The sequence below is a fragment of the Malania oleifera genome, chromosome 4 (genome assembly GCF_029873635.1).
Source record: "Malania oleifera isolate guangnan ecotype guangnan chromosome 4, ASM2987363v1, whole genome shotgun sequence".
NCBI lineage: Eukaryota > Viridiplantae > Streptophyta > Magnoliopsida > Santalales > Ximeniaceae > Malania > Malania oleifera.
In genome coordinates, this window is record NC_080420.1 from 24,140,167 (window position 1) to 24,157,606 (window position 17,440).

The 17,440-nt window shown below is 38.2% G+C and overlaps 1 protein-coding gene across 4 annotated transcripts in view; it reads left to right on the forward strand.

The window, feature by feature from the left end:
- Positions 1-17,440, forward strand: part of LOC131153623 (uncharacterized) — an 81,845-nt gene that overhangs the window by 22,537 nt on the left and 41,868 nt on the right. Inside the window, exon 16 of one of the 4 annotated variants that reach the window (XR_009136288.1) lies at positions 9,243-9,719. The exons of the other annotated variants lie outside the window; for them this stretch is intronic. The gene's annotated coding sequence lies outside the window, so the exon portion shown is untranslated. Of the gene's footprint in view, positions 1-9,242; positions 9,720-17,440 lie in introns of those variants that run through there. 4 annotated transcript variants of the gene reach the window in all.

Here is a 17,440-nt window from a genome sequence, read left to right on the forward strand (position 1 = left end):
ATTAATTGAATGAGTTTTAGGGGATGTTTGATAAAATTAAGCATGAAATGCTTAATTCTAAATGCATTCCTGAATCGGTGAATTAGGACCTGAATATAACTAGAGTTGGTAATATTAACTATTAAATATGATTGCAAGATAAGATTTTGGAGATGAGACGTGAGACATGGAGTATTGTGGAATTTATATTTTCTTAATCAATCAGCAACAATGTTTAGAAGGTTCTGTTGAGGCTTACCTTGGGCTCACCCCAAGGGGAGGCATGCCAGAACACCTTGAGGCTCAATGTAAGATACTAATTCCCAAAAATGCTAATACATTAGATGCTAAGGCTTATGCATTCATACAAAAGACACGCCTTTTGTGCTTTTGAGTTGAGGTTTATGCATTTTGGGCGTGCGACTCTCAAGTTAGGTTTGGGTGGAAAAGTTTAACTACATGATCATATGAATGGAATTTTGTAATATGAGTTGAGTTCTAAAACTATTGAACATCAATCTTTCCAAAATAGTTGAGAGTTGTATCTTAGATCTTGAAATAATTTGAAATTTGTAAAATTTTGTCATGATATACGTAACAAATTCAAGTTAGCAACTTCTGAATTGCCAACAAGTTGTTTACAAATTATATTTAATTTTTATTTTACATTTATTTGTGATTTTCTTATTTCTTTTATTTTTAAACCATATTTTTATTTATTTATAGATTTTTATCTAACAGTAAAATTCTCAAAAGGCTTACGGTTTGCCTCTTAAGGGTTAAAACGCCTCACCTTACACCTTGGCCTTTTAAAACGTTAATCAGCAATGTGAAGATCTTTGGTTCAGTTTGAGGTAATTCAGCATTAAAATATTTACCAAATTAGTGTGCTTTGCTGAATTTTAGACCATTGAGAGCCCATCCTCTAGTAAGAAGCAATTAAGTGCAAACAAACAGGGCCTTTGTGTTTGGTCTCAAGGCTTACTTATATGCTTATTTGTGGCATAGGACTTGCGGAGTGCTCGGTTCTTATTTGTAGTGTAATCAAATAACTCTAGAAAGTTAATCTTGTAGCCTACTATTTTGCTCATTTATCTTATTTTATGACTTCATGATGATCGTGATGATATTGTTCAACTGCGGATGGTCTACTATTAGGCATGGCTCAATCAATTTTGCTTTGATGAATGGTTCTGTGTGCCTGCAAATATTTGTAGATCTATGGATATTGATGCATCTATTCCTTCTCTGGTAGCTGATGAACACCCCCAGCCCCGTTGCATGTCCAATTATTATATATGCTCTGAATGCTCTAGTCTGGTGCTTCTGGAAGCCTGGGATGAGTTTTAGATGTGTATGAGGAGTAATTTTTGGTGCTGACTCATGTTGGGCATGGCTTCCTTCATGTGTCCATGCCTTTGTTTTCTTAGCCATGGAGGCTAGGAGAAGATTTATTGCATTGGATGTTCATTTTATCACAGTATTTTGGGTAATTTTGGAGCTGTCATAGGGTTGTGATGGTGATTAAGTTCATTAATCATAATATCTGTACTCAAAAGGATTTTAAAAAAAAATTATAGAAATGTTTTACATCAATATTTTTGCACATTATATTTCTTTGTTTTAACTAAAATATGATACTTAAATATGTAGTTGTATTATTCCTTGAACTATTTTCTAGAGTAAAATAGAATAAAATTTACCATGTGTAGTTTACCATGTGTAGTTTTAGAAGAAAATTTTAAATTTAATCATCGTATGATTGAATTATTCATTTTATCTGAACTGAACTTAGAATGTAGCTGCCAAATGCAATTTATTTATTTATTTATTTATTTATTTATTTTGAATTTTAATGAATTGATTATACCTTGTTATCAAAATCTATTTTAATTTTGATATTTATAGTGTACCTTAATATAGTATTAGTAAATTGTATTTTCCTTAAAATTAAAAATTTTAAAAGAAAGAATTATTTTGTACAGACCAACAGGTATATATTAAAAAAGTCAGGATTGAGTTATGCTATTACACAACATGCATAGATATAATAGACTGTTGCCGATATATTTGTTGATACAATGTTTTGAAATATATATAGATATAATAGTTGGAATGTAGTAGGTATTTATATGCTCTTTGAAAAATGAAGGATATTATTATATAACATAATGTCTTAAGCTAACAAAAATATTCAACGCATTTATATGTGAAAATACAATATTGTTCCCAAGAGGGGGGGGGGGGTGAATTGGGTTAAAATTATGTTCTTTTCAAAACGTTTGTATTACAATAATAAACACAATCACAAAGTACTTGTAAAATAATCAATCCTAATCAACCACAATCAATACAAAATAACCAAGTACTTGATTCTTGTGATAATAGCCTTGTAGTAATATGCAGTGTAAGCCCTGTGTTGAAATTTACAATCACACTTCTTTCAAAGGTTTAGTTTATAAGTAAACCTTCAGTTTAATAGGTTTAGGATGATCAACCAACGTATTCCCTTTCGGTTTCCGCAATCAATGTTGATCAAACCAAAACAAATTATCTTCCAGTCTATCAAACACTTAGAATTCAGAAATTGTAAACAATCCACGCAGTTTGTAAAGTATGCTGAAAAATAAAGAGTAGGGAAGAGAGAGAGGAACGCAAAGTTTTATGAGGTTTGACTTATACACAGTCTACGTCCTTGCCTTTGGCAAACCACCAAAGGATTCACTAAGTCAGTTCCTTTGCCAGGCGGAACAACACCGTTTACAACACTCTTTCGATTAGGCTAGAGCCCGCCTCTCCAAACAATATTCCCTCGCTTGGCATAACAATTCAACAACTTTGAATTGTCTAGAAACAAGAAACAAGTAGAGAGAAATTTGTGTACAAGAGACACTTTCAAAACAGAGCTGGTTAGTACATTATTCAACACAAATATACTTAAATGTAATTCAGTATAAAGAGATTGAAGCTCAATTGAATTTAGATCACTGAATTTATCTTCTGTGTATTGAGAGATTGAGACTTTGAAGACTCAAATTCGGAGTTAGGATCAGCAGCAATTCAGTAGTGAAAGCAAGATGAACACAAGAGAGATTTAGAGCTTTGAGAGTTTTTGATTGCTGAAAAATTTTTTGGTGTTTAAAATCATTATAGTTGGGGCTATTTATAGATGTTTAAAAGATAATTCCTTGCCCCCCAAGTTTGCTTGGAGTAAACATTAAGTTTCTAAAAAGAGTAGAGCCCAAGAAAACCATTTAAAAAATTTTCCCGTTGAGCTTTTTTTATTTTATTTTAAAATCCTGTTTGAGTGGCAGTCACCTGCCACGATTTGGCAGTCGCTTGCCATAGTCAAAACTCAACACATAGAAGGCTAGCAGTGACCTACCAAGGCACAGGCAGGAGCCTGACTTGACCACCTAGGTGCCTAACAGGTCTTAGGCAATCGCCTGGGATCCTACCGCCTCTCAGTTTTTAATTCTTTTAATTTGGCAGTCTACTGCCTGTATTGGCAGTCGCCTGGCTCTCAGAAAATTGCTTTTCACTTTGAAAACTTCTTTCCTCACTGGAGACCTTTATCATTTTGATTTAGAAAACATATTTTAAGGTCTTTCAAAAATTTGTTACTTTGTTTCTTTTTATTTGTAAGAGCTTCAATTCAATTTATATTGAGGTTTACATGAAGTACTTACATAAAGGCATCCTTAAAACTCTAAACTTTTGAACTACATGTAAATCCTTACTTTGAAATCTTTCCTTGATCATATATCATCTGTGAGATTTCAATCAACTTTCATTCTTCAAGCTTTTGTAAAATATGTCCATCATGAGCTTTATTAACCCTTGAGCTTGGCTTTGAAATACTTGAGCTTTACCTGCTTCCTGAAACAGTTCAACTTGAAAACCATATCAAACTTATCTTGATTTGTTATTATCAAAATAAGAATTGTAAGCCTTGTTAGGCCAACAATATGTTTTTGAAATTTCATAGTAATTTAATTTCATAATATGCATGCATTTAACTTGAAATGTTAGTAGGTCAGAAGATTAAACAATAGATGAGGCAAATTGAGTTCAAGTTAAATATGTGTTCTGTGTAAGCCACAAAACTCAAAATAAATTAACACTAGATCTAGTACAACTTAATAGTAGTTTGTTTGTTTTTCAAATTAAATTGAGTATTTCGAAAATTGAATGTGAATTAAATAAATGAAATAATTAAACTAAAATAAGTTTTATGCGGATAAGATGAATCTTCAACTATTTTGTATATGGGGCTATTGAAAATTCTCTAGGTATATTCATGCATATTTTTTCCCTTGAGCTATTCTTGAAATTTGTCAGTGAATTTCGTTTTATTTTTTATTTTTTTTCTGTTTTTCAACCCCTTCAATTTGTTGGTTTGAATTGGTTGTTATGGGATGCAGCTTTATTTTGTTATGGGTCAGAATATAATATGAAGCATGACTGGCTACGTATGCCCATATGAGTATTCCTAACAAAACAAGTTAAGAAAAGGATATATTTGTCAAAATAATATTGTATTTTGGGTAGTTCATATAAAGATATCTCAGTATAAACAATTGCGAAAAAAAGAAAAAAAAAAAGAAATTTGTTAGGTCATATTAAGCTATCTTAATATAAACAATTTGCAAAAATATAAGACAATTTTGTCAAGTACTCTAGCGTACTTTAGTTCCGTACATAAATATATTTTTGTCTAAACTACTAAAAGTAAGATGTTTTAGTCAAGCAGAGTGTCTCATTCCGTTGAGATATTTGCAGTCTTATAGATGGTGTAGATCGATATTTTTGGACACTTTGACTGGATGCATGTGATAATATTTTAGTGATTGGTTAAGAAAAAGGGAAAAGGCTGTTCAATCATTGAAGCCCCCATATCTCATATTTCTTTTATTTATAATTTTGAATTATGAATTTTAATCATTGTAGAGTTATGCTCAGTGTCACCTAGATATATCTCTGTAGTTTACAAACCTGTTCTTTGAATTTCATGGGGGGTTGGTCGTTTGCAGATTGCCTTTCTTTTGCAAGGTCTCTTATATTCTATGACAGCTAATTTGTGAATGGATTTATTTACGGGACCAACTTAGATGTTTCTTCCTAAAGTAATTGTAGGTTGCCCCTGTTTTTTTTTTTCAACCTTGTTTCTCTCTCTCTCTCTCTCTCTCTCTCTCTCTCTCTCTGTGTTTAATTATAAGAAAATCCTTCTACTTTTATGCATCTTGTTATGAATGGAGCTTGTGATGTAGCCATGGAAATTTTTTTTTTTTTTGTTAATGGAATAATTTTTAGTGTTTTTTTTTTTTTTAATTTGAGAGTTTTTTATTATTTTTGTTTTCTGTTTTCAGCTTTCAAAGAATTACCAAAAAAAAAACACAATTTATTTTCCTGTTCTCTAAAATTTGTTTCGAGAACCTGGGAAACATCAGAAAGGTGTTTTTCAAGATTTCTGTACAAATGTTGGAAACTTGAAAATGAGGTGCCATTTTTGTAATTCTTTGGGAAACTGGAAGGGGAAAATAAAACATGTTCTCAATTAGGCAGTTCCGTAATTTTCTGCAACTTCCATGTAGTAATTTTGTTCAGAATTTTCAGTAAAATTTACTTAACATTTTTGGTTGTCATGTTGCAGCAGGTCCATAATTTTTTTTTTATTGAAACTTTTGTGCTAGAATTTCGTTTTCCTTATTTTCATATCAATTTATTAATTATTTGCCGAACATATGTTGTCAATGCAAGTGTTGTTCTGTTCTTTTACTGGATAAACACTTACCTACCAAATATCATTGGTTATCTATTTTCTTTTTAAAAAATGCAAAGTGTCTTGTTTTTTGGAGTGCGTATGGTATCTTATTGGATATAGTTGAATGAATGGGGATATTGGTTTGGATTTGTACGAATTTTTTTGGCCCTTGTGAAGCATAGGGGCTTCTCTCCGTCTCTATACTCTTTTCCTTCTGTTATTCAAAGGGAACACAGTTTGTCTTGTTTTATGGTTGGCAGTTACTGAAATGACCATTTCATCTTCAAAGCCCTTCCATATCTAGCCAAAACTGAGTCTACTTCATTACTTCTTCACTTTCAAATCAACAAGAATAGCTAATAAATGCCGCTGTTCTGAACTCTCCTGTCAGAAATCCTGCAATCAGTTACAATGAAATTGAGGGCAGAGGGCTTCCTTTTAGCCTTTCGAACAACGCAACTGGACTTTATACTTGCCATAAATTTGCCATTGGTGAAATTTCCTGAAGCTGTGTTGCATTTAGCTGTAATCTAGATTGTGCGGAAATTTGGTTCATTGGTTTTAAAAAAATTAAAAAATCAATTTCAAAATTGATGTATATACTAATCCAATTCTTGCTATATACAGTAATTACCATGTTATTTTGACACGTTGGTAAATAAAGTTGCAGTTAAATGCTCCGATCACCCTCCTCCTGCCCCTACTTTTGCAAATTCAGGTGTAAATTATTTGGTGAATGTATGGTTTTTGGTTTTCCTAATTATTTCCTTAAATGAGTTGTAAATATTCTATACTCTATAGATAAATGTTGGTTGTAGTCACTTTTTAAGTGAATGCTCTGTTTTGGAAGGCAGGTCTTGTCCTTGCCTAAGGAGTTATGCCTGAAACACATTGTGCTTTGAAAATACCAGTCACTTGAAAGGCAAACACATAATATAGGAAAGTATGCTCATTTGCACAAAAAGGTGTTTCTTCTGTTCCAGGCTTACGTATTTTGAGTTATTGAATTTTAAGTCAAATTTGTCTATATACTAAGCCTGTGAAGGATGGCAGATGTATATATGAAAGGTGGGTTAAGGAAGGCTCTAATCTGAGCGAAACTCTGGAACTTTTGTATATAAACTTTTAAAAAACAATTGAAAGTTGCATCTCGAATTACATACACAATTTCGACATTGTCATGCTGGGATTATCTTGTTGCATGATTTACTTGAATGGAATGACCAGCAAGTAGTCTACAAATCAAATTTGATTATTTTTCCAGATTTTGGTTGTAATTGTCCTTATTTATTCAATATGTGTGTGGTTTATATGTTTTTATAAAACTTAACTTTAATGGATTATGCCTTGAGGTAAAACACAGTGCCTTGTTAGGGTGGGGAAGGACACCAGTCCTCGGTCTTAGGAATCCTCAGCATTAGGGTTGCTGAAATTCATCAGTTGAAGATGGGAGACAATTTTTTTCCCTTTTTTTTTTTTTTGGGGGGGGGGGGGGGGAGGTGTGGAGATGTGTATCTTACCTTGAAATTGATGGCGTCTGTTTTGGTGTGATTATTGTCCTGAAAAGCTCCTCTTAAAAGCTAATTTCAAAGAATTCCATCTGGAAACAAACAGTTATGCATGGTCAGTGGACTTTTGAAGAGGGTGCGATAAAACTAGATGGGATTTGAGCTTTTAGAAGAAATTTTATGAAGTCTAAAATGCAGGATTGTTTGAATATGATTGAGTTGGGTGGATTTGGTACGAGCATGAAAATTTCTTAGTGAAATCTAATTACTCTTGGGTAGAAATATAGGCAAGGGATGTAGGCGTGACAACCTTTCACTGGAAGACAGTTAAAAAAAATTAAAGGTCCTGCCAAGGAGTTCTGTGAAGGAAGTTAAAAGTTGATAATCTGATGAAAAGAGGAGATTTTAAGTCAAGTAAGTGCTTATTTTGTGGAGTGGAGAACCAATTATTTTTTTGTTTGTATGAGAAATGTGGAGCTTGGTTTATGCTGTGGTTGGAACTTGTTACGTGGTTGCTGGAAGTGGTGTAATTGCAGGCTTGGAGGGGCTCCAGAGGGAGGGCAAAAGACACAGACGGATGCCACCCCTTGATTATTAGTCTGTATTGTCTGGAGGGTGAGGAATGCAAAAGCTTTTGAAGATGTGGAAACTCCACTTAAAAAGCTGAAAAAGAGTGGCTAGCTCTCTTAATGTCTTTTTTCTCTATAGTTATTATTTAAATGATTTAGAGTCTGTTTGATATTACATCTTTTCATTGTCTTCTGTTTTGTGTAATGGTGACGCAGGTGGCGTCAGCACTTTTGTCTGCATTTGTAGATTTTAGTTTCTATTGCTGATTTTCTCAACTATTTTGGCAACTACTGAAAACCTGATTTTCTGGTTTTCAGTTATGGGAGCCTGTTGTCAATAATATTTTAATATCTACTATTTACGTAAAATCATTATTTACACAAAATTTAAATACCAAATGATCTTGATTTTTCATTTTTATGCCGTTTTTTTAGATGATTCTTTTATTCTTGGGTGACTACATCTAGAGTGAAGATGCAAAGTTAGAATATTTCACTTTGATAACCTTTAGTTACACCTTCAGCATGGTTGTTGGCAATCCTATTACGGCCATCACCTGTTGCCAGCAATGCACTCATTATTTTGCTTGATCATTATATAAATCCATTTTGATCATGCTGGTTAAACCCCCACTCATATCTCACTTGAGATAACATGCCCCTTCCACTATTCCTCCCCGTTTTACTGCATCATTTAATGTTCAGTTGTTTTCATAACCATGATCACTTTCCATGCATCACCACCTTTTGGTTTAATGGTCATGCCAATTGCCATCTAGCTTTGCTCCCAGACCTCTTCTTCAATCAAATCCAGAGGCTCTTCATCAAATCACATCCAAATGCCAATTTCATATTACTTTAATAATTATATTTAAATGAGTGCTGCCAATTCTGTGGGTTTAACTAACGTGGGAGGTGGTGTGTGAGAAATCTGAGATACCTGGACTGGTATGCACTTTGAATGGGCACATACACAACCATTTTGGTTGTTTAGCCAACAGGAATACATTGGACAGCAGTATCACTTGGGGGGTTGGGGTGGGGGGGGGGGGGGGGGGGTTGTTGGGCAGCAAGCGAGACATAATTGCAGGAATAGGTTGACTTTAAGAAATATAGAGAGGGTAACGACACACCTGTTACCCTCACGTAATGCATCTACTTCATTCTTTGTTCGTAATCTGCTACAACCATATGAAAATTCATGGCATTATGTTTTAAAAACTTGTCTTCCCAATGTCACAAATTTTAATATAATGAATTGCAAGTCGTGTCTTAAAAATTTGTTGCATGTCTTGGGACTTTGAATGTGTGGTGTCAGCATCAAGTATTTGGCTATTTATTATGTTTCAACTGAACAGGGCTTTTAGTTGAATATGATTTATAGATTGTCTTAACCTGAGAAACCAAAATTGAGTGTTATAGGACCTTGTGGGTTACATTTTGTGTTGTTCTGCTGTTGCTGTTTTGGCATTGGCACCATGTTGATTCTGATGCCGAGAAAAGAGGTATGGTGTCCCGTGTTTTTTGTTCGCACTTCATCAATGGCCAACTCTGGGGCGGTGAATGATTAGGGCACTCACCAATCAATACCCGTTCCATTTTCCCTTTGACGTGGATGGAGTTGTCATTGTCGCGTTGAATGGCTGTAGTTGTAGCCACAACATGGAAGCTTGGTCTGCTTTTGTTTACCCCCTTTATTTTTCAATTGGTTTTTTTTTTGGTTTTGTTTTTATTTTTTATGATGAGATTTTGTAAGGCAGTAATACCATACCCGTTACCGATATATTGAAGCGAATTCCATTTGGTTGGTCTAACGAGAGATGTGAATATTGTATGATCTTGAGAGAAAAACACTTGGAATGTTTCTCCTGGCTGTTGCCACAACTGCAGTTTTCTTTTTTATTTTGCTTGGATTATTACTGTTGGTAAGTGGCTTGAAGAAGGGTGACGGAATCTCAAATTTAGAGACTGGTTACAGAAAATGCTATCGAAGGTTGTCAAAAATATTATCCCAGTTAATAATTTCTCAAAGCAGTGACCCAGTATAGATGTTGTCTTATTCGAGTGGAAACTATTCTTGACCAAGCCGACCTGACTTGGTGCCTTGGGCTCGGTGCAAGTCCATAGGAGCCAATGATAATTGGTGGGCTCAACTACAAACGTGCAGGACTATGATCTGCTCATATGAACAACGGTGATTTACATGCAGATAAGAAACCGAAAACCAAATTAAATTGTAAAATTCAATTAAACAGAACTAAAAAATGTGTTTGAACAAGCAACATCATTTTTCATAGTAATCATCTCTGAAGATGCATGAGTGGAAAAATGAATTTTCTTAAATTTAGATCTTAATTTTGTAAAACAGAGTACCCATTGGAAAATCAAATCTCATAAATTTTTTATCCTCTTTTTATGAGAGAGAAGCTATAACTTATTGTGCCATAATTTGATATTTTCCTTGAGAGATTTTATATTCATATTTGACCTTTACCAATCCTTATGAGGAGTTTCTTTTGTATTCAAAGCTTATGATGTCCTTGCCTTCGTTAAAAGTGGTGTGAAAGCAAAAGTTTTGTAAGTTCACTTGTTGAATAGTGAAACGAAGTGGTTGAGGACTTGAGAGAGTGGGAGTAGGCATGGGATAGCCAAATCACTATAAAAAAGTTTGCATCTCTCTTTCCTTATTTTCTTTGTTTGCTTTCATATTTTATGGATTTGTTTATATTTGTTTTAAATTGGTAATCAAGCACTTAATTTTTATCAAACCCAATTCACTTGTTCTTAAGTTGTGATTTGGGATAACAATTTTTTACTTTTTGGGTGAAGTTGGTGCTTATTCATGTATATCAAATTCGCGTGAAGATTTCTTCTATGCTGAAAAGTGGTGTCTCAAACAATGATTCATAACTCTAAACAAACAAAAACTATAAAATTGTGGTGTAAAAGCAAATTTTCTCGACGTGCTAATAGTTGTAGGACCTGTGTGATTGAAGCCATTAAGGATTATCTAAGTTTGGCAAATGGATTCAAATGGGATCAAAGCGTAGGAGGTAAGATTGATTTGAAAGCACATGGAATGCAATTTGAGGTACAAAAGATTGTCGACATCCCAATTTTAACTAGGTTACCCCAAGAAGACACGACACAATAAAAGTTGACTCCGTGTCCCGGAAATTGGAGCACCCTTTTGAGAAACCCGATCGAGTCCTGGTGCTTTTATCGAGTTTCAGTGTTTTTTTACCGAATTCCGGTTTGTTTTCAATGAGCTCTGGTATTTTTACTGAGTTTCGTTGTTTTCAACGAGTCCTAGTTTGTTATTAATGAGTGCTGGTATTTTTATCGAGTTTTAGTTTGTTTCCAATGAGTCCCGGTATTTTTACCGAGTCTCGATGTTTGTACCGAATCCCGTTTCATTTTTAATGAGCATTGGTATTTTTACCTAGTCTCGGTGTCTGTACCGAACACCGTTTTGTTTTTAGTGAGCCCCTGTATTTTTCCCAAGTCCTAGTATCTTTATCGAGTCCTATTTCGTTTTCAGTGAGTCATAGTATTTTTACCGAGTCCCGGTGTTTGTACTGAGTCCCGATGCGTTTTCACCAAATTTTGGGCGTTTTAGGAAAAATGGAGTCCTGGACCTTTGATTTTCGGGAAATCAAGTTTCAATTTTCGGTCGAGTCTCTCTTTTTGGAGAATAGGGTTCGACAATAAAAATACAGAAAATAATAATACAAAAAGGAAGAAAAATACAAAAAAGGACCATTATTATTAGTATATTATTATTATTATTATTACAAAACAAAAGCACAAAAAAAGCGAAAAAGAAGAAAAATAAAAAAATAATGTAAAAACTAGAGGGCATGTAGGAAAGGATAATGTTTTGTATCCAAAAAAATTTGTGCAACCTCCCCAATGGGTGCATCCCATTTTGGGTGGGGGTACATAGCAAAAGACATAAAAAAGGGGGTTATAAAAGGGGGAGGGGGGCGTGCCACTATTCATTCACAGACAACACAAGGAGACACACACAGCCCATCACTACCACCACTACTCACCCTCCTTTTCTTGCCAGCCTGTCTCCTTGCCCCCTCGCCAGCTCTCTCCCTCATCTCCGGTGCACAGACGCTGCCTCCCCTCCATCCCCACCCTCTCATACTCCATTTTCCCCTACTACAACCACCCCACTGCCATAACAGCTCACCAGCTCTATCCCTCATCACCACGAACACAACGCACATAGTAACACACAACAACACACCAATCCTCCACCAACTTCCCTCTATCTTACTAGTTCCACACTCATCTTTCTCACCCTCGCCATCTCCCTTTCACTAAGTCTCCATCTCCCCCATCTCTCGAACTCTCTCAGGTTTCCCTCCTCTCCATTTCCTCCCAAATTCCCCAGACCTTGCCATCCTCCTTCACGTCTCTGCCTACCACCATCACTGTTCCCTGCCAGCTACGCCTACCACCACCACCGGCACCACGCTCTGTAATGTCACCACCTCCGGTAGCCAAGCCATGGCTAGTCTCTCACAGAGATTCAACAGGTCCAACCTCACCTCGATTCATACCACCTACCACACCCCACGTCGTTGCCGTCGTCCACCTCGAGGAGAACAATGCAGCACCTCACCATCATCGTCGCCGTAGCTCCGGTGACCCAACTCCTTCAGCAACCCTCTCACCGTTGTTAAGATTGCAGGTGTGGAATAGTCGGCAGCAACACCTCCCCCGCAGCTTATGTTGAAATGAAGACCAACAGCCTAGTCATGTTCTTTGACATTGGAGACCGGCGACCACCAACCTCTGCAGACTATGCTAAAATTGCAGCCACCACCCTTTGAATTTTACTCCCCCTTGTGTGTGTGTATATATATATGTGCGGAGTTATGCAGAGTGCTGTGTGTAGTGTGTTGTGTTGTGCGTAGAGTGTTGTGTGCAGAACAGAGAGTTGTGTATGTGTGTGTGTGTGTGAGAGAGAGAGAGTTGAGTTAAGCACTATGGCTCCTTTTGTATAATTCTCCTGGTGGTAATAGTGATTTGGTGTGTGCTCCGTGGACATAGGTCGATTCGACTGAACCATGTAAATCCGGTGTTCCATTTTGTGTGTTTGCATTTCGTGTGTGATAGTTGCTCCAGGATCTAACCCCAACAATTGGTATCAGAGAGAGGTTGGAGCAAAATTGCCAGATTGAAGAAAAATTCACGGATTTGAGCCTCTATCTAGTAGCTCAAAATTCAATTTTGAGGCTACCATCACATTCCTTTTGTCAAGACAAAGCAAACGATGGCAATCAGAGCTCCAAACGACCTCAGATGGCCCCGCACGCGCCGCCAACCTCCAGGCGACGTTTCCACGCGCCAGCAGAGAGTCAGCAGGTCATCCCATGTGCGCCCGCGCGCTGGTGAAAGACCGGTGAACGGACGAACGAAAGAAGAAGACGTGACGTCAGCGCCACGTCGCCCGTTGTCACGGGCCGACTCTTTTCACACCGTTGTGAAGGGCCGTGTGGCGCTAGCTAAAGCACTCTTGCTTAACTAGTCAGCCTATCGTTTACCAACATTCATCCACGAAACACTTTCATTAACATTCAATCAGATAGCAGCGGAAATAATAATCAATTCATGAAAGCCGTGGCAACCAAGCAGTAAATATTGAAGCAAACGTAATTCATTAACAAGTCCTCCGTTGACATGTTGTACTTAGCGAGGGAGGCAAGTAGGCTAAGCACGTTGACAATTGCTAGTGAGTTTTACAATGATTGATGAACACTCACCCTCTCCCCTAAAGAGGTTTTTATGTAATTATCATCCTGGTACTAGGAAACATCAAAGTGACCAAGGAGTCATACTGCCTTATTTGGCTTATAAAGACTCTACTAGCAGAAATTAACCCTACACTAGTATTTACATGATGGAAACCCATCCTAAGCACACAAGATAAGCGGTCACAGGCAAGCATAATGCCCTGAATAAGCTTAGCTCGTGACATTCTCCCCCACTTATGCGGTCGACGGCCTCGTAGACTTTTGGCGATAGGTACACTTCAACTTTGTCCACGAATGGCTTCAAATCTTCCATAGAAATCCAGCTGATTTCTTTGTCATCAAGGCACTTCTACTTCACTAGGAACTTCTGCCGCTTCTTCCTTGAGGATAAGAACTTTCTGTCTGCAAGGATCTCTTCAGCATCATGTCTATCAGGTTGCACTATCTTCAACTCTGTGCTGTTTGATTGACTTCTGCTCAGGCCGTTGGTGTTGGCGTTGACTGGCTTGAGGCAATTGACATGAAATTGCGGTCTTCTCTCTTGATCTGCCCACTTCTTCATCTGCTTAGAAGCTTTCTCCAGATAGGCTTGGGCAAACTCTGCATTCTTTCTCCCTTCGCTAGTGAAGATGTACGCCCTGGGACTCTTTCGTCTGTACGGCTCGCCCATTGTGTGAGGTAACAGTGGTAGCTGGCCTGTAACAAGCTCAAAAGGGTTCTTGTTGGTTGTTGAGCGCCTTTGGGTGTTGCCACAGAATGGAGCCACATCAAGTAGTTGCACGCCATTCTTCTGGTTGTCGTTGAAAAAATGGCACAAGTACTCATCTAGCAGCTCTCTGAATCTCTTTATCTGTTCGTCTGTCTGTCGATGATAACTCGAAGAGATGTCAAGGTGTGACCTAAATATCCTGAAAAACTCTGTTAAGAAGTTGTTAGTGAACATTAAATCTTGGTCACAAATAATAACTTGGGGAACATCCCAATGTTTCACAATAGTCACAAGGAACAACTGTGTCGTCCCCTCTACCAAACAGTACTTTGGTGCGGCCATGAAAGTACCATACTTCTTTCGCTTCCCCTTGTCTTGTTGGCAAATGAGACAAGTTTTGGTATAATCAACCACATCATCCTGCGGGTGCGGCCAATAATACCTCCCCAGTAGTCCTGTCATTGGAGTCATCCTCCGCGAATACCCCTTAACGAACTTCCTGCAGTATCTAGTAAGGCCAAGAAAGGAACGCAACTCCTTCACTGTCGTGGGGATCTTCCGTTCTTGAATCATCTTTACCTTCTCCATACCCCTCTGGATACGACCTTGTTCAACGACTTGACCAAGGAATTTGTTGCTCCGCCGAGCGAAAGAGAAATTCTCTTTCTTCACATTCAGACTGTTTCCCCTCAGCCTGTTGAACACCTTCCATAGATGCTCTTCATGTTTCCTCTGAAACAACACCGATGCTCCCAATGGCGTTTTGGAAGGGTGAACACATCCCGCTTCCACTTCATCAAGCTGTTTCCCCAACTCTACTATCTCTCTAGGCGCAATCCAACATGGCACTTTAGCAGGTGGTTTTACTCCTGATAACAACTCGATCTCTTGCTCCACAGTCCGTCGTGAAGGCAAATTTTGAGGCAGCTTATCTGGCAACACCTCCTTATCCTCATCCAACACCGCTTGGATGGTTGTAGGCTCCAGCTCTTGGCCTACTTCTTTGTCTACCACCACCGTGGCTAGACGTGTCTGCTCACCTTGACCCAATCCTTCATTGAGTTGTATGGCTGAAAGGGACTTCCCGTCGTCTCCTTTCGTTGCAACGACTTGCACCATGTACGAGTGATCTCCCATCAGATACAGGGAACCAGCCGAAGGCATCAGCACTGTCCTTGTCCCCATTAGGAACTCCATTCCTAGAATGACTGCATAGTCATCCAATGGTACCGCTGTGAAATTCGCATGAACTTCCCACTGTCCAAGCTTTATAGCCACTTGCTTGGCTACTCCTAGAGTAGGCTGGGCTATAGAGTTAACTGCTTTCACGCGTCCTGTATCCTTCTCTAAGGATAAGTTAAGTCTCCCAGCTTCCAACTGCGAAACAAAATTATGAGTAGCTCCCGTATCCACCATAGCGCGAGTACTCTTCCCATTTATTTTCAAGTCCACAAACATGAACCCTTTTGCTGGTGTAACTTTCGGTGTTTTTGCCTACTTTTCCAATGCGTTCACCAACCGCACTGAACCCACCCTTGGGGCATCATCCTCTTCCCCATCATCTTCCACTGCTTGCTCTGCAATAGAAGCCTGTAAGACATTAAGTGATGCTTTGTGAGGGCACTCAAAAACTCTATGAGGACCTCGACACAAGAAACACTCAATTTTACTCTTCCCCTTTCCATTGGGTGTGTTGAACCCTTGAGACGACGAAGCTTCCTGTGAGGTTGATGATTTAGAGTCGGCTCCCTCACTCTTGGGTTTGCCATTCTTGAAAGACTTTCCACTGTTTCCCTCTCCGCCAAACCATTTGGACGAAGCGGTCTCATTACCAGTGTAGTCTGTCAAGCGTTCTGCAGTCGCTTGTGCAGTTGACAAGTCTTGAACCCGTTGTCTATGAAGTTCAGTTCTTGCCCATGGTTTCATCCCCTCAAGAAACTAGAACAACTTGTCCTTCTCCGACATATTCTGAATATCCAACATTAAAGCAGAAAATTGTTTCACATATTCATTGATTGACCCCGTATGCTTGAGATCTCTTAGTTTTCTCCTTGCATTATACTCAACGTTCTCAGGAAAGAATTGGGCCTTGAGCTCTCCCCTCAAGTCTGCCCAACTATTAATTACACAGTTTTTATTTTCAATTTCTCTATACTTGGTACGCCACCACAGTTTGGCATCACCAACCAAATACATGGTCGCAGTATCCACCTTTGCCTGTTCTGAGGCCATCCTCACAACGCGAAAGTACTGCTTCACGTCAAACAAGAAGTTCTCTAACTCCTTGGCATCTCGAGCACCCCCATACGTCCTGGGTTCTGGCACCTTGGTTTTGCTAACTCCCAGAGTGTTGGAGTTCCCCATAGCAAGAACCATCACATTTACCTTTGCATCCAGATTTGCCATCCGGGCTTGCAAAGTTTCCACAGTGTGGCGAAAGTCCTCTGACATGTTGCCTATCAAACCTACTTGATGTTTTTGTGATCCCATCACTTCATCAACAAGTTCTCTCATCTAGGCCACCTCCGCGGCCATAGTGTTGGTTGTTTCCTCAACCTGTGCTTCCAGCACGCTGATCCTCTCAGCATTGTTTGGTGCCATGGTCACTTACCAAAGCTTCCCAAATCCAACAACGAAGGCAATCGAATTCACGTAGCAACTCAACCTTGGGCTCTCACCAAGTGTCGCCGACTTGGCTTTGATACCAAATGTCACGGTCCGACTCTTTTCACACCGTTGTGAAGGGCCGTGCGGTGCTAGCTAAAGCACTCTTGCTTAACTAGCCAGCCTATCGTTTACTAACATTCATCTACGAAGCACTTTCATTAACATTCAATCAGATAACAGCGGAAATAATAATCAATTCATGAAAGCCGTGGCAACCAAGCAGTAAATATTGAAGCAAACGTAATTCATTAACAAGTCCTCCGTTGACATGTTGTACTTAGCGAGGGAGGCAAGTAGGCTAAGCACGTTGATAATTGTTAGTGAGTTTTACAATGATTGATGAACACTCACCCTCCCCTAAAGAGGTTTTTATGTAATTATCATCCTAACACTAGGAAACATCAAAGTGACCGAGGAGTCATACTGCCTTATTTGGCTTATAAAGACTCTACTAGCAGAAATTAACCCTACAC